This window comes from Canis lupus, chromosome 22 (assembly GCF_011100685.1).
Source record: "Canis lupus familiaris isolate Mischka breed German Shepherd chromosome 22, alternate assembly UU_Cfam_GSD_1.0, whole genome shotgun sequence".
In the NCBI taxonomy this organism is placed as follows: Eukaryota; Metazoa; Chordata; class Mammalia; order Carnivora; family Canidae; genus Canis; species Canis lupus.
In genome coordinates, this window is record NC_049243.1 from 2,126,054 (window position 1) to 2,144,350 (window position 18,297).

Genomic DNA, 18,297 nt, shown 5'->3' on the forward strand with positions numbered 1-18,297 from the left:
CACCTTCCTTGGGGAGGTTTTTTGTTGTTGTTGTTGTTGTTGTTAAGATTTTATGTATTTATTCATGAGACCTAGGCCGAGGGAGGAGCAGGCGCCGTGCAGGGAGCCCGACGCGGAACTCGAACCCGGGACCCGGTGGTCACGCCCTGGGCGCTCCACCGCGGAGCCCCCGCGCCCCGTCCTTGGGTAGTTAAAGCCAAGAGGCAGAAGGCGGCTCCGGTGGGATGGTCAGATGGAGCCCGGGGCCGTGGAAAGGGCCAGAAGCCGCCCTCTGATCCCGCCCGGACTGCAAAAGCTTTGCCTCCTGCAAAAGTCTGGGTCCTCCAGGGGGAGCCCCAGCCCCGCGCCGCGCCCCCTGCGGGCCGCTACCTCCGAGGCGGGGCTCCTCCTGCGGGTCGGGGCGCAGGTGCTGCAGCCCGCGGAGGCCGAGGCCGAGGCCGAGCGAGCCCGGGAGCGACGGCGGGAGGGAGGCCTGCGGCTGCGCGGCTTCCGCTTCCCTGCCCGGGAGTGCGGGTGGAGGGTGGGGGGTGGGGGTGAGGGGTGGACTCCCCGGGCAGTGCTCCCCGCAGCCGCCGGGGGACCCCAGCGCCTGGGCTCCTGCCCCGCCGAGCCTCCCCGCCCCCCCCAGCAGCTCAGGACGCACCGAGAGCCCCTGGTTCGCTTGGAGCCTACGTGATTTCAGAAACGGCCCAAGTATGATTAAAACATCCTTTAAAAAAAAAAGTAACTATGTTGAAGGTAAACGGTAAATATTCCATAGTTGTAGGGGCACCTGGGGGGCTCAGCGGTGGAACACCTGCCTTGGGCCCAGGGTGTGACCCCGGGCTCCCTGCAGGGAGCCTGCTTCTCCCTCTGCCTGTGTCTCTGCATCTCTCTCTTTCTCTGTGTCTCTCATGGATAAAGAAGTAAAATCTTTAAGAAATTAATACAAATTAAAATTACATAGTTGTGTCAATGCGGCGGAACTCTGGGCATTTGGACTCTGCTTAATTTTTTCAGCAGTGTCATCACGTTTTTCCCAGCAAACCAGGACATGTCCGGAAAACACAATTTTTTTTTAAAGATTTTATTTATTTATTTATTTATTTTTTAATTTATTTTTTTATTGGTGTTCAATTTACTAACATACAGAATAACACCCAGTGATTCATGAAAGAGAGAGACAGAGAGAGGCAGAGACACCGGCAGAGGGAGAGGCAGGCTCCACGCAGGGAGCCCCATGCGGGACTTGGTCCCAGGTCTCCAGGATCGCGCTCTGGGGCTAAGGCAGGCGCTAAAGCTCTGAGCCACCCGGGGATTCCCCAGAAAACATGATTTTTAAAAAATGACGAGGGTCAATCAGAAGCCCCCAAGTCTGTAGCTTTCTAACTGGCGCCCGCACTTGGGGCAATTTGGCTCTTGTAAAACCAGGTCACGTCTCGGGAGGTGCCTTCTGCTTTCCCAGGCGGTGTTTCATGAACACGCCAGGGACCCAGGGGTGCCTTAGGGCTCTCCTATTTTGCAAATAGAGAAGCAGGCTCAGAGTAAATAATTTGCTCAGGATCTTGCTGGGAGTTAGTCATCCCGTCCTCTTTTACCGGGTCTGCTCCTCACGGGGAAAGTGCTTTGTGAAGAGCAAACATCCTGTTGTAACCTTCAGTTGCTTTTGTCAGGCCAGGGTGTCCTAACAGGAGGAAGCAGTGAGGGAAGGCCAGAGTGTGTCCTGTACACCGCTGTGTGCTGGTGGTGCTGACAGTGCGGTTGCTTAGTTCTTCGTGTGTACCTGTGCTGGTGGCTGTAGTGGCTCTGGAGCCCGGGCGAGTGGCAACTCCGGCCAGGATGGGGTGGATTTCCAACAGCAGGACGGAAAATGGCTAAGAGGGAATGTCAGGGGTTGGGGGAGGGCGGGTTCTGGATCGACTCACCTAACAGGATTCTTGCTGAAGGCAGGCCAGATGGCCAGACCCACCTGGCGGAGGTGGGGGTGTCAAGGAACCCAATCAGACACTGTGATTAGATACTAAGGGTAGGGGATTCCGGTTAACAAGCAGCAGGATCCTTGCCAAAGGGAGATTTTGTGCACATGAGCCTAGAAGGATCGGGAGCCTGACTGCAGTTAAGCCTTAAGGAGCCGCCTGGAGGAGGCCTGTCTGCGACGTGGTGCTGGGCGATCAGATCAAGCCCAGACTCAGCCCTGTGCAGCCGATGAGCCCATGGGGATCCCCCCAAGGGGACTGGGATGAGGGGCAGGGGATGAGGACACAGCGGCCCAGGATAAGGGGTGTCTGGGGCCTGCGAGCCAGGGAGCAGGGCTGCCTTCACTCTGATCCAGCTCCGGTGTGAGGAGGAAGGACAGATGTTCCCCTGTGGGGGGAGGACAGAGAACAACGCTGAAGGAGGAGAAGGGAGGCAGTCAAGGTGCCCTGAGGTTCAGCACCACGAGCATCTTACAAGCACAGCGGGGTTTATATTGAGCAGCTTCTGGAGCAAAGCTCTGGACAGGCTATCACATGATTTTTAAATTATTTATTTATTTGTTTTAAAAGATTTTATTCATTTCCTTGAGAGAGAGAGAGAGAGAAAGGGGGGGAGCCGAGGGAGGGGCTGGGGGAGAGGGAGCAGCAGACTCCTCCCAGCCCTGGGAGCCCAGCCGAGGCGAGGCGGGGGCTCGATCCCAGGACCCCAGGGTCATGACCCGAGCTGAAGGCAGTCGCTTAACAGACCGAGCCGGCCAGACGCCCCATCATATGATTTTTTAAAAACCTTTTCAAAATGCATCTGTGTTCCATATGGATGAGAGAGTGCACATCATCCTTGAGTGTGAGGACCTGGACGGCGTCTGTCAGCATTAGATGGGGTATCGCAGGCTTGCGTGCAAACTGTCTGTATTTTGCATTATAGATGGCATTTAGAATTATTATCACTTTTAGTGGCTTGTGAGTGTTTTACATTCACAGCACAGCTCATCCTCCAGAACTTTTCTTCTCTTTTTTTTTTTTTTTTTTTTTATATTTTATTTATTTATTCATGATAGTCACAGAGAGAGAGAGAGAGAGGCAGAGACACAGGCAGAGGGAGAAGCAGGCTCCATGCACCGGGAGCCCGACGTGGGATTCGATCCCGGGTCTCCAGGATCGCGCCCTGGGCCAAAGGCAGGCGCCAAACCGCTGCGCCACCCAGGGATCCCCCAGAACTTTTCTTCTATTTCTAGTTTCCATTTCATTGGAACTCTTGGTTTGGTTTGGTTTGGCTTTTTTTTTTTTTTTAATCTCCACCTCCTAATACAGCCGAATGAGGAACCGGGGAGGGGAATTTCCTTGCCCGCTTCTCTTTCCTCGTCTCCCCCCAAACAGAAATCGTATCTTTTTCTTTCTGTCTCAAAAGCAAAACCAAACAACACAACACGGAAACGGAGCTGGCAGTGGGCGAGCTGCTTTCGGATCTGAAGGACCTTGGCCCTGCACCGGGCGGCTCCGAGCAGTGCTCTGACGGTATTTGCAGGATGTTTTCTGACCCCAAGGGGAACAGCAACAGCGGCAGCGGGGTCTCCCAAAATTGTGTGTGTGCCGGGCTGCCAGCGTCTGGAAGCGGCCGAGCTTCTGCTAGCTCCCCTCCAAGGTTGTTTCCATGTGCAAAGTGGGTCCCCGGCAGCAGCCGCGGTTCCTGAGCTGGAAAGCGTATTTTTAGTTGGCAGGGGAAAAAAAAAAAAAAGAACTTGATTAGGAAGGAGGTTGGAAGGTCACTTAGCTAGAAACTCAAATCGGCTCTTGAGGCTTTTTTATGTTTCCCAGCTGAGCTGCTGTCACTCTGGACAGCAACCAGCAAAGTGCTTTGATTCTCTTCTTTTTATAAACAAAATTACATACGTAATGATGAATATATTGGTTTTCATTGAGTGGCAAAAGATGCAAATGCCTACAGGATGAAATTCTTGAGTTCACTCTTTTTATTTTTTTCCTTTTTTTTGAGAAGGAGATTGAAAGAGAGAGAGAGAGAGACAAGAGAGGCAGAGAGAGAATCCCAAGCAGGCTCCACACCCAGCGTGGAGCCCAACGTGGGGCTTCATGTCACAACCCTGAGATCATGACCTGAGCTGGAATCAAGAGTCTGATGCTTAACCAACTGAGCCACCCAGACACTTTTTTTAAAGCTTTCATTTATTGATTTTAGACAGAGAGAGTGGGAGCAAGCAGGGGGAAGGGCAGAGGGAGAGGGAGAGAGAGGATCCCAAGCAGACTCTGCGCTGAGCACAGAGTCCAAGACAGGGCTGCATCCCACAACCCTGAGGTCACCACGGGAGCTCAAGACATTTATTTATTTTTATTTTTTAAAGGATTTTATTTATTTATTCATGATAGAGAGAGAGAGAGAGGCAGAGACACAGGCAGAGGGAGATGCAGGCTCCATGCAGGGAGCCTGATGTGGGACTCAATCCCGGGACTCCAGGATCACACCCTGGGCCAAAGGCAGGTGCTAAACCACTGAGCCACCCAGGGATTCCCAGCTCAAGACATTTAATGGACTGGGCCACCCAAGTGCCCCGAGTTCACCCTTTCGATCACTACTCCCCTCCTCTGAGGTAATCAAGATTAGTAGTTTGATGCACATCTCTGTAGTGATCTTTCTGTACATTTAGGAGCACACACACGTATTTTACTGTTTATTTTTTGTTCGGGTCTTTTAAATGTAATTGTGGTGTCCGTAGCTTACTTATTACATGAAACATCTATGAGATCTTTCCATGTATTAAATAATCTTAGCTGTGCTTATCATTTTGTTACTATTTTTACAAGGATTGTATTAAATAATGAGAAGGCCACAAGGAAATACAAGAAGTCTAATGCTAAAATATTCGTAGACGAAATCATACGATTCTGAGATCTGCTTATAAATAATCTAGCGATGGAGAAGTAGCCACTTGGATATAGTATAAGAAGATTGACTGTGAGTTGATAGTTGTTGAAGCCGGGTAGGGAGTGTGTGTTATATCAGTCTCTCCATTTTGCATACCTTTGAAATTTTCTGTAATAAAATATGGAAAGCATATGTAAGAGGCATAAACTATTCTGGTTTACCTAACGTCTGGTTCCACCACAGGTCAGGGCCACCTAGGACCTGTCACGCTCCACATTTTTTCCATGAGAAGTCAAAAGGTGCCCTCTCCGGACTCTGCCCTGACCCTAGCCAGTGTAGGGTGTTCCCGCTTTGCCCTTCCCACACTTGCTATGTGTATAAATGGACATCACTCAATCACACTCACACACATACACACGAAAGGGATTATCTCATTAGGTTGAGTTTAGAGACATAGCTGTCATCCACAGGGCCCCTATCTGTCCCCTACACAAGGTCTACAATTGTGTAGTTACTCCTCTCAACAGCTTTGAGAGGTTGTTTTTTTTTTTTTTTTTTTTTGTCTGCTTTTATAAATACGGACCTGAAGCTAAAAAAAAAAAAAAAAGATTGAGTAACTTGTCCCAGCCTAGTTTTTTTTTCCTTTTTTATCCTCAATTTTATATCATGTTGTCAACTATCTGTGTATCGATATTTGTAAAAAGTGATCAATACAAACACGGAGAAGCAAGCACAGACCTTTCCGAGCAGGAACCCTGGCATTATGAGATGAACGTAAACTGATCCGGGTGTCTGGGTCACAGTCCGGATTCGGCTTCCCTGGGACCTCATTCCCACACGATCAAGGCCTGCCACATACAGGCAAAATTTGAGCCCGACAAAGAGAAAATAATGACTGCAGGTAGTTTGGTGGTAACAGACTGCATCGTGTCTGCCTGCCAGGCCACAATACGTCCACTGGCTAGTGGTTCTCTGACCGCGTGCGCACCGACCTGGAGGGTCCCTCCACCTGTGTCGCATGTGTCGCATGTTGGATCCTCTGTTGTTATGGCCCAGATTCCCCCCTTTCTTGGTTCTTTTGGGTGTTTTGGTGGAACACACCTTTAGTAGCCTCTCAGATGCGTAGGAAGTAAGGTTTAGACCTTGAAAATGCCTTTTTTTGTTTGTTTCTTTAACTCTAATGGTTTGTCTGGATATGAGATTCTAGGATGGAAATCATTTTCTTTTGGGACGCAGAAGGCATTCCTTCATTGCGTTGTGGCTTCCACTGCTGCTCTTGAGCATCTAAAACCAGACTGACTCTTGAGTCATCGTTTGTGATTTTTTTTTTTCCTCTCTGGAAGTTTAACGTTTTCACTTTGTTCCAAGATTTTGGAAATTTCCACTAAATTGTCATGTTGGGAAAGTTTGTTTGTTTTTAATTTTTTTCCCTTTTTCTTACTTTTTTCCCCCTCTCCTTTTTATTTTGTTATGATTTTTAATTTTGGGAGGGGGGTTGTATGTGAGAGATGTTAAAAAGGTTTGTACATCAAAATACTTGCTATGACTCTATTTTCATCCATTTTGCTGGACACTCAGTGGGCCCTTCCCTTTGCCTCTTACTGCTAGAAGTAAGTTACTTTCAATGTTAGGACACCTTGAATTTTCCCCTCCATTTTTTATATTCCTTCTTTTTGGGATTCCTATTATTTGGTGGCTGAATTTTGATGGATTCTTTTAACTATAAAAAAGTTGAAGTCACACTGAGGCACCCAATGCCTCTGGGTGACCAACGTGAAATTAAGGTAGTGATAAACCCTGGAAAGATATCTGGAAAACCTCCAAATTTTTGGAAATTAAATAACCTATTTCTAAATAGCCCAAAAGTCAAAGAAGACATTGCAATGGAAATTAGAAAATATTTTGAGCCCAATAAAAATGAAAATACAATATTCAAAACTCATGAGTTACAGGAAAGCCACTGGTAAATATATATACTTCAATGAACATATTGTAAAAGAAGAAAGGGGCACCTGGGTGGCTCAGTTGGTTAAGCATCTGCCTTTGGCTCAGGTAATGAATCTGGAGTCCCAGGAGGAAGCCCTGCATTTGTAGTTGTACTGTTGTCATTGTTGGGCTCCCTACTTGGTGGGGAATCTGTTCCTCCCTCTGCCTCTGCCCCCCACCCAATGATCTCTCTCTGGCTCACTCTCTCCTCTCAAATAAGTAAAATATTTTAAAAAAAAGAAAGAAAGATCAATTATCTAAATGAGAGGAAAAAAGAAAAGCAAATTAAATACAAAATAAATAAAATAATCAAAATTAGAATGAAAATCAATTAAGCAGAAAAAGTAAAAAAAAATGGGCACAGTCAAAAGTTGATTCTTTGAAAATATTAATAAAATCAACAAACTACTGATAAGGCTGATTAAGAAGCAAAGAAAGAAAACCATAAAGAATAAAAAAGGGACATTATTATCAATTATAGACCAAAAAAAAACTGTCAGGGAAGATATTATGGGCAGTCGTACGCCAAGAAGACCATTAGCTTAGATGAACTGAATGAATACTATTTATTGAAAAAGCTGTCCTTTTTTCTTGGCTAACTTGCAATAGCACCTTTTGGGGGGCACCTGGGTGGCTCAGGCAGGTAAGCATCAGACTCTTGATTTCCGGCCGGGTTCATGTCTTGGGGTTGGGAGACGGAGCCCCATGTCAGGCTCCACGCTGAGTGTGAAAACTGCTTGGGATTCTCTCCTTCGCTCTCTCTCTGCCTCTCCGCCTCCCTTCCCTCACTCTAAAAAGAAAGCAAGAAAGAAAGGAAGAAAGAGAAAAGAAAAGAAAAAGAAAGATCAGCTTTATTGTACACAAATTCACATACTGACCCGTATGGGTGGGTCGGGATGCTTTTACCTGCTGTACCACCTTCCATCGCTCTCTTTGCTCCAAGAGCAAGTATTGTGGTAAAGCAGTGGGACCTTGCATCAACTTCTCCGACCCGGTCTCAAAGGGCCACCCACCTCTGCTGCATTTTCTTGGTTACCACAAATTTTAAGCCCACATAGATTCCAGGGGAGGATACGTAGCTTCTGTCCCTCAATGGGAGGGGTACCAAAGAATTTGTGGCCATTAAAAAAAAAATCCACACCATCTTTAGTGGTAATGCTTCTAATTTTTTTTTTTAATTTTATTTATCCATTCATGAGACGCACACACAGAGAGGCAGAGACACAGGCGGAGGGAGAAACAGGCCTCATGCGGGGAGCCCGATGCGGGACTGGATCCTGGGACCCCAGGATCGCGCCCTGGGCCAAAGGCAGGCGCTAAACCGCTGAGCCACCCAGGGATCCCCGTACTATTTAGATTCTAAACCTTAGATGTTAAATCTTTGGACAATTTTACAACATAAGAGGGGGCAGTACTCTTGATGAACTGTAATTTGACTGATAGTATTTGGTAACGCCCAGCACAAACCACAAACAGATTCACAGAGAAAAGAGTGGTTTGTTTTTCACAACGTCAACATTTTCTTTTTTTTTTTTTTAATTTTTATTTATTTATGATAGTCACAGAGAGAGAGAGAGGCAGAGACACAGGCAGAGGGAGAAGCAGGCTCCATGCACCGGGAGCCCGACGTGGGATTCGATCCCAGATCTCCAGGATCATGCCCTGGGCCAAAGGCAGGCGCCAAACCGCTGCGCCACCCAGGGATCCCCTCAACATTTTCTTATAGAAACTGTACATTTATTTTTCACACCAAGAGCATGACTAGGGAAGGTAGACAGTGGTGAGCTAAACAACACATTTAATTTCACTAATGCTTCAAGTCCCACTATAGAATCCTGCTGAGCTGGATTAAATCACACCACATGGTGACCTGCTTAAGCAAAGTAAGCGGTCTTGTTTCCTTTTTTTTTTTTTTTTTTTTTAAATTTTTTTTTTAATTTTTATTTATTTATGATAGTCACACACAGATAGAGAGAGAGGCAGAGACACAGGCAGAGGGAGAAGCAGGCTCCATGCACCGGGAGCCCGACGTGGGACTCGATCCCGGGTCTCCAGGATCGCGCCCTGGGCCAAAGGCAGGCGCCAAACCGCTGCGCCACCCAGGGATCCCCCCTTTTTTTTTTTTTTTAAGATTTTATTTATTTATTTATGAGAGACGCAGAGACACAGGCAGAGGGAGAAGCAGGCTCCATGCAGGGAGCCCGATGTGGGACTCGATCCCGGGTCTCCAGGATGGGCCCTGGGCTGAAGGCAGGTGCCAAACCGCTGAGCCACCCGGCTGCCCTAGTGGTCTTGTTTCCTAAACCCACATCTATCACTTCATTGATAAGGAAGGGATGATCTGGAGCATTTAGGCCAAAGAGAAAAATGGACAAAACCAGAATATACGCCCCAATCTCAAAGCTGATTTGGGCCATCCGTAGGAGAACTTCTTAGAAGGGGGAGTGGTACGGCCTTCCCTGCACCAGTTTTACTTGGCTATACAGGTAGTGATAAGAAGGAGATCAGTAGGGGTGCCTGGGTGGCTCGGTCAGTTAAGTGGCGACCTTCAGTTCAAGTCATGATCCCAGGGTCCTGGAATCGAGACCTGCCTGAGGCTCCCTGCTCTGTGGGGAGTCTGCTTCTCCTCTCCTCTGCCTGCAGCTCCCCCTACTTGTGCACGCTCTCTCTCTCTGTCAAATAAAATCCTTAAAAAAAAAAAAAAAAAAAAAAGATCAGTGGCTGCTCTAGACGGAAGGCAGAGAACTCCCCTCAAGAATAGATATTTACACAATATAGGATTATGTGTATACCTTTGGCCTCTATAAGATAGGGCCCAAGTGGTGTTCTTGGTCTTGGTACTACCAACGCTTGGGAAAGATGTGGAGGCTGGGGGAGGTAAAGAGGTGGGGAGAAATCTGCAGTGTAAAGGAACTCGGATTTCCATCGGCACCCCCTTTTTTCCCTAGAGAGATACTGACACAGTCACAGGAGTAAATTAGTGTTTCCACCTCCACTAGCTTATTAGATGGGAATGATACATGTACACACCAACGTGGGAGCTTATCCTCATGAAACTTCCATCCAAAAAAGGGGAAAAGAAAAAGGATGCTGAGGGATTTTTAATCTACTCTCAAACATTAAAAAAAAAGAACTCCCCCCCCCAAAAAAAAATAAGACCTTCTTCCTTTTCATTGCTTTTCCCAGTTATATATGAAATTGGTATTTCAGAGTTTGCAGTGGAAGGAAAACAAAGAAATTATAAGGACCAAAGAGAAGGAGAGACATTTAGAAACCGCATCAGGAGACGACCTAGTCCCAGTCATTAGTCACAATGGGTGGAAGAAGCAGAAATACCAGATTTCCGTCTAGCTGCCTGCTGTATCTATTGCTTTTTAAACGACATCAGCTGTTATTCCTGTTTTGCTAAATACAGGGAAGGGCCGGGAAATACCTGCCTGGCAAGTGATGTTAAGCTTATGTGCTGTTAAAACTCTAGGAAACGTTGAACCCTGTATAGATTCTCAGTCCCCTTCTTCATATGCCTGTTTTGTTCCTATTGGAACAGCCCTTCGGCACCTATTGCACAATTGGGAAATCTGCCCTCCCATCTGGCTCACTGATTCACATCCGAGCGGACTGAGAGAAATCCTACTAAATGGGAGTGTGTTTCTGACTTGTGAAAGCCCTGAAGTAATCCTCTTGTGAATGTGCCTGGGCCACATTTTAGAAGTGGGTCCCCCTTGCTCCCTCCGTAACAGCTTTGGAAATAGTGCAAGAATCTTAGAATTGGATGAAGGAATGTATCTTGACATATAGAAACAAAAAACAACCTTTGTAATTGAATTTGGTGTGAATTTCTTACTAGAGAACATCAAATCTAGTTGGCTAGTAACTAAACTAGAAGCCAAGTGAAGGGAGTCAGGGACAGCTGCCGGACTCTAGGTGGGGCCCCACACCACACGGTGGCGGGCTTACTCTGCTGAGCTCCGGCCTCGGGCCCTAAAGAACCAAAAATAGAAAGGGGCGTGGGGTGGAGGCACCGACTTACCAAGCAACAAATCTTAGCACTTGGATTGAACTACCTTAAGCCACATATTTAGGAGTTAACTTAGAAAGGATGACGTTTGGGGCAGCCCGGGTGGCTCAGCAGTTTAGCACCTGCCTTCTGCCCAGGGCGTGATCCTAGAGACCCAGGATAGAGCCCCACGTCGGGCTCCCGCATGGAGCCTGCTTCTCCCTCTGCCTGTGTCTCTGCCTCTGTGTGTCTCTCAGGAATAAATAAATAAAATCTTTAAAAAAAAATTAGAAAGGATGACGTTTGTCAAGATTATATGTTTATATAAAAGTGTTTGCATTGGATGTGCCCGGGCAGCAATGATGGGACTTAGGTGCAGTAGGACACTCTCCCCCTCAGTCTCAGTCTCCATCTCGGTCTCTTTGCTACATTAATGGCTTTGGAGGACTTGGGGTTCTAAAATTGTCACACACACACACACACACACACACACCCCTTATAACTAAAAGGAAGCCAGGATATTTTCTTTAGGAGCAAGAATTTCAATGACATGGCCGTTCACTTGCTAAGGAATCCGGTTTTGAGTGTGATTTCTGCCACTTGCTGCCCGCGGGACATTAGATCAGCTACTCGGCCGACAGCAGTTTCAGCTTTTTCGTCTGCAGCGTGTCACACGTCACAGTGTTGCAGTGTCACAGTGCCTCCCTCAGGGGGACGTGGGGATGGAAGGGCACAGTGGGGCAGGGCCCGGCCCTCTGTTCACTGCCCCTCCTGTCCTCCTCCCAGGCAGCAGCCAAGCCCCGTGTCCCCTCTTCCCGGGCACTTGGCGGTGGCCCCAGCTGAACTGGGGCGATGCCCGGCCCGGGAGAAGAGGGTGCAAGGCCCGGGGGAGGCTGGGTTCACGGGACCCCCCAGCGCGGCCCCCCCGTCCTTGCCGCCGCCTGGGTTCTCGGGGAGGCCACTTGGTTAAGATGCTGGAACCACAGGTGGTAGGGGCCGCCGCCCCCACAGTGCTCCTCAGGGACACGCCGGCCTCATGGGGGCCTTCCTCCTGGAAGATCCGTGAGCAGGAGAGAAACTTCTGTTTAGTGAAGACACTGGGATCCCGGGGCTCGTCTATTAGGTCAGCTTAGGGTTCACTGAGATGCATGTGGAGCACCTAGGCCACCGGCCACCTCCTAAACGTTAGATGACATTAATGTCACGACTCTCGACATAAACGTGTGGCTGTGGCGTGTGGCTGGTTTGCAGGGTTGAGCGTCTGACTCTTGGCCTTGGCTCGGGTCGTGAGGAGCCCCGCAGAGTCTGCTTGTCCCTCTCCCCCTGCTCCTCTCTTTCTCTTAAATAATTAAATGAAATCTTTCTAGAAATAAATAAGTATAAATCAGCTTAAAACTCTGAACTTCAGGGGATCCCTGGGTGGCGCAGCGGTTTAGCGCCTGCCTTTGGCCCAGGGTGTGATCCTGAGGACCCGGGATCGAGTCCCACGTCGGGCTCCCGGTGCATGGAGCCTGCTTCTCCCTCTGCCTATGTCTCTGCCTCTCTCTCTCTCTGTGTGACTATCATAAATAAATAAAAATTAAAAAAAAAAAACTCTGAACTTCAAACACTGTAATAGTAGGAAGATTCCTTCTGCAGTCTATGAGATCTGGCTTTTTTTGTTTGTTTGTTTTTAAGCCAGAGAAAGTCTAGGAAATAAGTTGTGGGTGGAAGTGGTAAAAATCTGCGCTCTTCGTGTATGCAATTTGCAGGAAGTCATGATCAATATTTTTGTATTTATCTTTACTACTTTTTTGAAAAAATGAACAGAATATGAAAGAAAGAAAATCAAGTTGGTACCCATCTTTAAAATCATATTTAAAATTTTTCTTCCTTGTGATGACATTAGTGTCATCACTGAGATTCAGTGATTTCTCTCTGTTTCACACAATGCCTACCCTTTTTTCATAAAAACATTGTCTTTCTTGGCTCTGACACTTTTGGATGTTTAGTGTTTTTACTTTTAATTTATTTTTAAAATATTTTATTTATTTATTCATGAGAGACACAGAGAGAGGCAGAGACACAGGCAGAGGGAGAAGCAGGCTCCATGCAGGGAGCCTGATGTGGGACTCGATCCTGGGACCCCAGGATCATGCCCTGGGCTGAAGGCAGGTGCTAAGCCGCTGAGCCACCCAGGGACCCCTATTTTTTTATTTTTTAGATTTTATTTTTAAGTCATCTCTATACCCAACATGGGCTTGAACTCACAACCACAGATCAAGAGTCTCAGGCTCCACCAGCTGAGCCCATCAGGTGCCCTGTTGTTTTATTAATACCTCTTCTCAGGTTTCTCTAATCAAATTCTACCTCATTTAAAGCCCAGATCAAAGTTCATGCATTCAGTCAAAGCCTTCTAGGACGTCCTGGTTGGAAGGGATCCCACCTGTACTGAACTGTCAGATTTTTTTAAAAAGATGTATTTATTTATTTGAGAGAGAGAGAATGAGTGCAGGCACGGGGTGGGGGAGGAGCAGAGGGAGAGAGAGAGAATCTCAAGCAGATTCCCTGCTGAGCTAGGAGCCCAACGCTGGGGTCAATCTCACGACCCTGAGATCATGATTTGAGCCAAAATCAAGAGTCCACTGTTTAACCAACTGAGCCACCCGGGCACCCCTGAACTGTAACATTTACACAATCCAAGGCTCTTGCCATTTGCTTTCTTTTGGGCTAGAGTTTGTTTTCGGGTGGGTTTATATAACTCGCTTCCCACTCATCAGATTGCAAGCTATTTGATGGGTCGGACTGTGCATTTTTGATTTTATGTTGCCCACAGAAAATAGAGCCTGTACTGTTATTGATGATCGACTCATTGGTCTGAAAGCCCCAAGTTTATGAGATTTCCCACAACATTTTAATATCTTTCATAGAGATTTATAAAAATAAAGAACAATGGCTCCCATAAAGTTTTCTTCACAGATAAAAAATAATTTATAATTGGGGGACAAGAGTGGGAGAGGTAGTATTTTATGGTCAGTGGTTTGGGTTAGAGGAAATTTACAAAAGAATAAGTGAGTGCCTTGTTTTCCATATTGAAATAAGGGCAATTTTATATGTGTTACCAGTTAAACTTTTTTTTATTGTTCTTCATCCTGTTTTTTTTTTTTTTTTTTTTTTTTTTAAAGTAGGCTCCATGCCCAGCATGGAGCCCAACATGGAACTTGAACTGATGACCCTGAGATCAAGACCTAAGCTGAGATCGAGAGCCAGATGTTTATCCAACTGAGCCACCCAGGTGACCCCCTATTTACTTTTTAAATTTCTGTTTTGCATATTTGCTTAAGATGTTTACCTTAAAAATATTAAAAGTTATAGCTGAAAATGTTTCGTGTTGTATATTCAACATCACAAGCACTGTAGAATGTTTGATCTCTGAATCTTGCCTTTCATCTTCAATTTGATGCTAATTTCATCCTGTGTTTATCCTTTAAAAATTGGTAATTTTCTATAATCAGAGTTTACTTAGTTTTGTTGATGTTCTATTAATTTCTTTGCTCATCGTTGATTCTTGCCTTCTGATCTGTTCTTCCAAGTTTATTTTTCTAACTTCTGGGTCTGTGAGTGGGAAATTCTATTAGTCTTGGTTTGAAAATGTCTTTGTCCTCGCCTTTGAATGCTAGTTTCACTGGATAGAGAATTCTAGATTAACAGATATTTTCCCCTACCTTTTTGAAAATATTATCTTCCTGCATCTACTGCTTGTGACAAGAAGCCAGCTTTGTCTATGTATCACTCTTTATAGGTAGTGTGACTTTCAGGCTCATCCTTTTTTTTTTTAAATTTTTATTTATTTATGATAGTCACACACACAGAGAGAGAGAGGCAGAGACACAGGCAGAGGGAGAAGCAGGCTCCATGCACCGGGAGCCCGACGTGGGATTCGATCCCGGGTCTCCAGGATTGAGCCCTGGGCCAAAGGCAGGCGCCAAATCGCTGCGCCACCCAGGGATCCCTTTCAGGCTCATCCTAAACATTCAAAGAACCCAGGGCAAAATTACAAATGGAGGCCCACATACAATACATCTAAAAAAATTTTAACTTTCAAAACAAGCTAACAACTTGTTAAGTAAAATATGTTCTATCCTCCTACCTTGAGAAATACAGCCTTTTAAGGGCTTGGATGATCAAGCCTTGAATTTAGGCCTCCTGGAATCCTTAGGGGGTGGCAGAGAGAGATCACCACCCTGGCCCATGCCTCGCAGCTCATCCTCCTTGTTTCCCAATCCTGGCTCCATCCCACACTGCAAGGGACTTCACACACAGGCTTGTGGACACTCCACTTCCAAGCCCTCCAAACAGCCTCTCCCCGGACACCCCACGGCCCTAAGGGTGTGCAGTTTGTTCTTGGGTTGGACATTGGCAAGAGGCCTACAAAGGTCCTGAAAGTGGGTTGGAGCTGTCTGGGCAGGGGATTCTAGGGTCTTGGGCACCTGGAGCATGATTTGATGGAAAGGGCAAACTTTGGGTCATGTTTCTTATAATAACCTTCTTAATGGTTTTCTCCTAAACCTGTTCTCTACACTGTATCAGAGAATTTTTTTAAAAATGTAAATCACAGCCTTTTACCCTCTCCTAAAAAATCCTTTATTTTTCAAAAAAGATTTTATTTATTTAATTTGAGAGAGAGAGAGAGAGAACACAGAGGGAGACGTCGATTCAGACTCCTCACTGAGCAGAAAGCCTGACGTGGGACTCGATCTCAAGACCCTGAGATCATGACCTGAGCCAACAGCAGGCGCTTAGCTGACTGAGCCACCCTGGTGCCCCTAAAAAGTCTGTTAAGGGCCTCCTATTGCATTCGAAATAAAACCCTTTAAAGGCTACAATGCTCTAAGTAATATTTTGACATGCCAAGCCTGTTGGGAAGAGCTTCCTTCCAAGAACCTTTCTTTTTGAAACATACTCTCCTACTTGCTCCTCGCATGGCTGACTGCAGTCCCTTGTGTAGTTCCTGGCTTCAAGGCCACCTGTTCTCCAAGCACAACTTCCCTGTTATTTGCTCTCATTGCATCATGTTTGTTTCCTTCAGAGTACAAATAACAAATGTATTCATTCCCCTATTTGTCTTCTCCTCCACACTGTCATCTACTCAAGATGAGCCTGTTGATTCTGGGATGGAGATTAGCACATAGGAAAGCTATCGGGGGATGCTCTAATCAACCCCTGTTGAACAAAAGAAAGCAGGATGGGGCATAAATCAGGGTGTGGACGCTGGGTGCCCTGAAAGGGGCCTGGCTTTGGGTGAAGCAATTCTCTTTAGCACTTCCTAAGAGGGCTGACCGCTCTGGTCTGGACAGGGCAGTAGGGCACCCAACCAGCCCGTGCCTTGTGTGGATGTGCTTTCCTCATGTGAGTTCTGGAAGCACCTTCTTGGAGAACTCTGGCGGGCCCGTTCCCTGGGCGAAACCTATAAAAGGAAAGTTAGTAAGGTGAGCTCCTGCTGTTGTAGCTGGCATTAGGCTGCAACCAATACTCATCCTCTCTCTTCTGCGGCCCGTTCTTGCTTCTCTTCACTGGTGATTAGCACCTCTGAAGGTTTAGGTGACTTACCTAGTGGAGTGATGGAGTCTTAAAACTGATGAGTTCCTTTTCCTGTTTACCAGGTCCTTCTCAGACTGTGCCTGTTGCCCTTGTCCATTTGCCATCAAAATTGCACAAGTACTAAAAGATATCCTAGTTGATTACCCAGAGGCTAAGCATATGCCTCCCAGTCTCCACTATGCAATAGTAGCTCTACTGCCTCTTGATAGGAAGAGTCAGTTACCCCCATGAGGATCTTTTTTCTTGCCTGCTGTTCCTTGGCATGAAGGGCCCCACATGCTGGGGGTGGTGGTATAGCTTGAAGTTCATTGAAGACTTGCTGTGTTCCCTCATAGAAATGTTTCCCTTTTGGGAACTAAGACCTTTATTTTATTTTTTAAAGATCTCATTTGTTCATTCATTCATTCGAGACACAGAGAGAGAGAGAGAGACATAGGCAGAGGGAGAAGCAGGGTCCCAACGGGGAGCCTGATGTGGGACTGGATCCCAGGACTCCGGGATCATGCCCTGAGCCAAAGGTAGATGCTCAACCACTGAGCCACCCAGGCATCCTGGGAACTAAGACCTTTAAACCTGTGGTTACATTTGTAAGGATGAAAAGAACAAACTCCCCAAGTGGGTCACTTGGATTGATTGCACATAGGGACACTCCCGGTTCCACACCTTCGATCCCACTCCCAGGTATTCTCCTGTGGGGGATGCAGCATCATACAATGGTGATTGATTCAGAGCATGCCTGCATCCTGGAGGGTAGCACTTTATCCTCATGGGGTATCATCTCCAAGCTGGTACATCAGCCAAGATTTCTGGGTGGTATGCTGTGTGATGGGTTCAAAGCGATTCCATGGTCATATTCCCACTGCCACATCTCCCCTGCTTTGTGATGGGTTCCTTGGTCGGATGCAATATGTGGGATTCCATAATGGTGGATCAAATACAATATGAGCCCTTGGACAGTCATGTTGGCTGAGGCTCAGCAGGCAGGAAATGCCAACCCACAAAATATGAGAATGTTTATGTTGAAACAAATGACTGACTCATCCAGGGTGGAAGGAGTCCAGTATGGTCTCCTTTTTGCCAACAGGCTGTTTGGTATCTTCAAGGGATAGTGCAGTCTCGGCGATGGTTCCTGTTCCTGGCAGGTTGATCATTTGGCCATGGGAGTAGTTAGACTGACCTTGGTGAGTAGGAGATCATGCTGCTGGGCCCACATATAGCTTTCCTCCGTTACCATGCCTTCTCTGTTCATGACTCCATTGTGCCAGTACTGGGGTGGCTGATGGAAAAGCTGGCAGGTGCCAACTGGCCGGGTCATTCTACTTGGGTGTTTAATGCCTCTTTAATGATAGATGCTCTTAGAATCTGTGGAGGAAAGGGATGGGAAGGATTGGGCAGAAAGGGAAAATGGGCTTCAGTACGGTAGCAAGCCGGGCCCATCCAACCCTGTGGGAAGTTCTGAAGCTGAGATGATTCTTTAGAGTTGTCCTGTATTGAGGTCAAAGAGTCTGGTCTTAATAATCCTACATTGACCAATCATTTCTTGCAAGCTGCTCCTAGAAGGGGCATGACCTTGAGTGAGGCAGCCTTTTTTAGTGGAGAAATGACTGAGAAGGTCTGTCAGTGCACAGCCGATAGGAGTCTTCAGTCTTAAAGGAGAGATAGGCTGGTAGAGCAGAACCTCCACAAAAGAGGCCCCATTACTATTTTTTCCACCGGTATATACTCAAGCTTAATATAGTATTTAGCACACAGTAGGCACTCAAAAGATCTTCTTGAATAAATAAACTACTGAAATGTCCTGCTTTCTTCAGTTTGGAGTATGAAGGTCACATCTCACCCTACCTTCCTGCATTTTACTACGAGAATTTAAAAATTTAAAGGAGGGTACAAAAACCACTTCC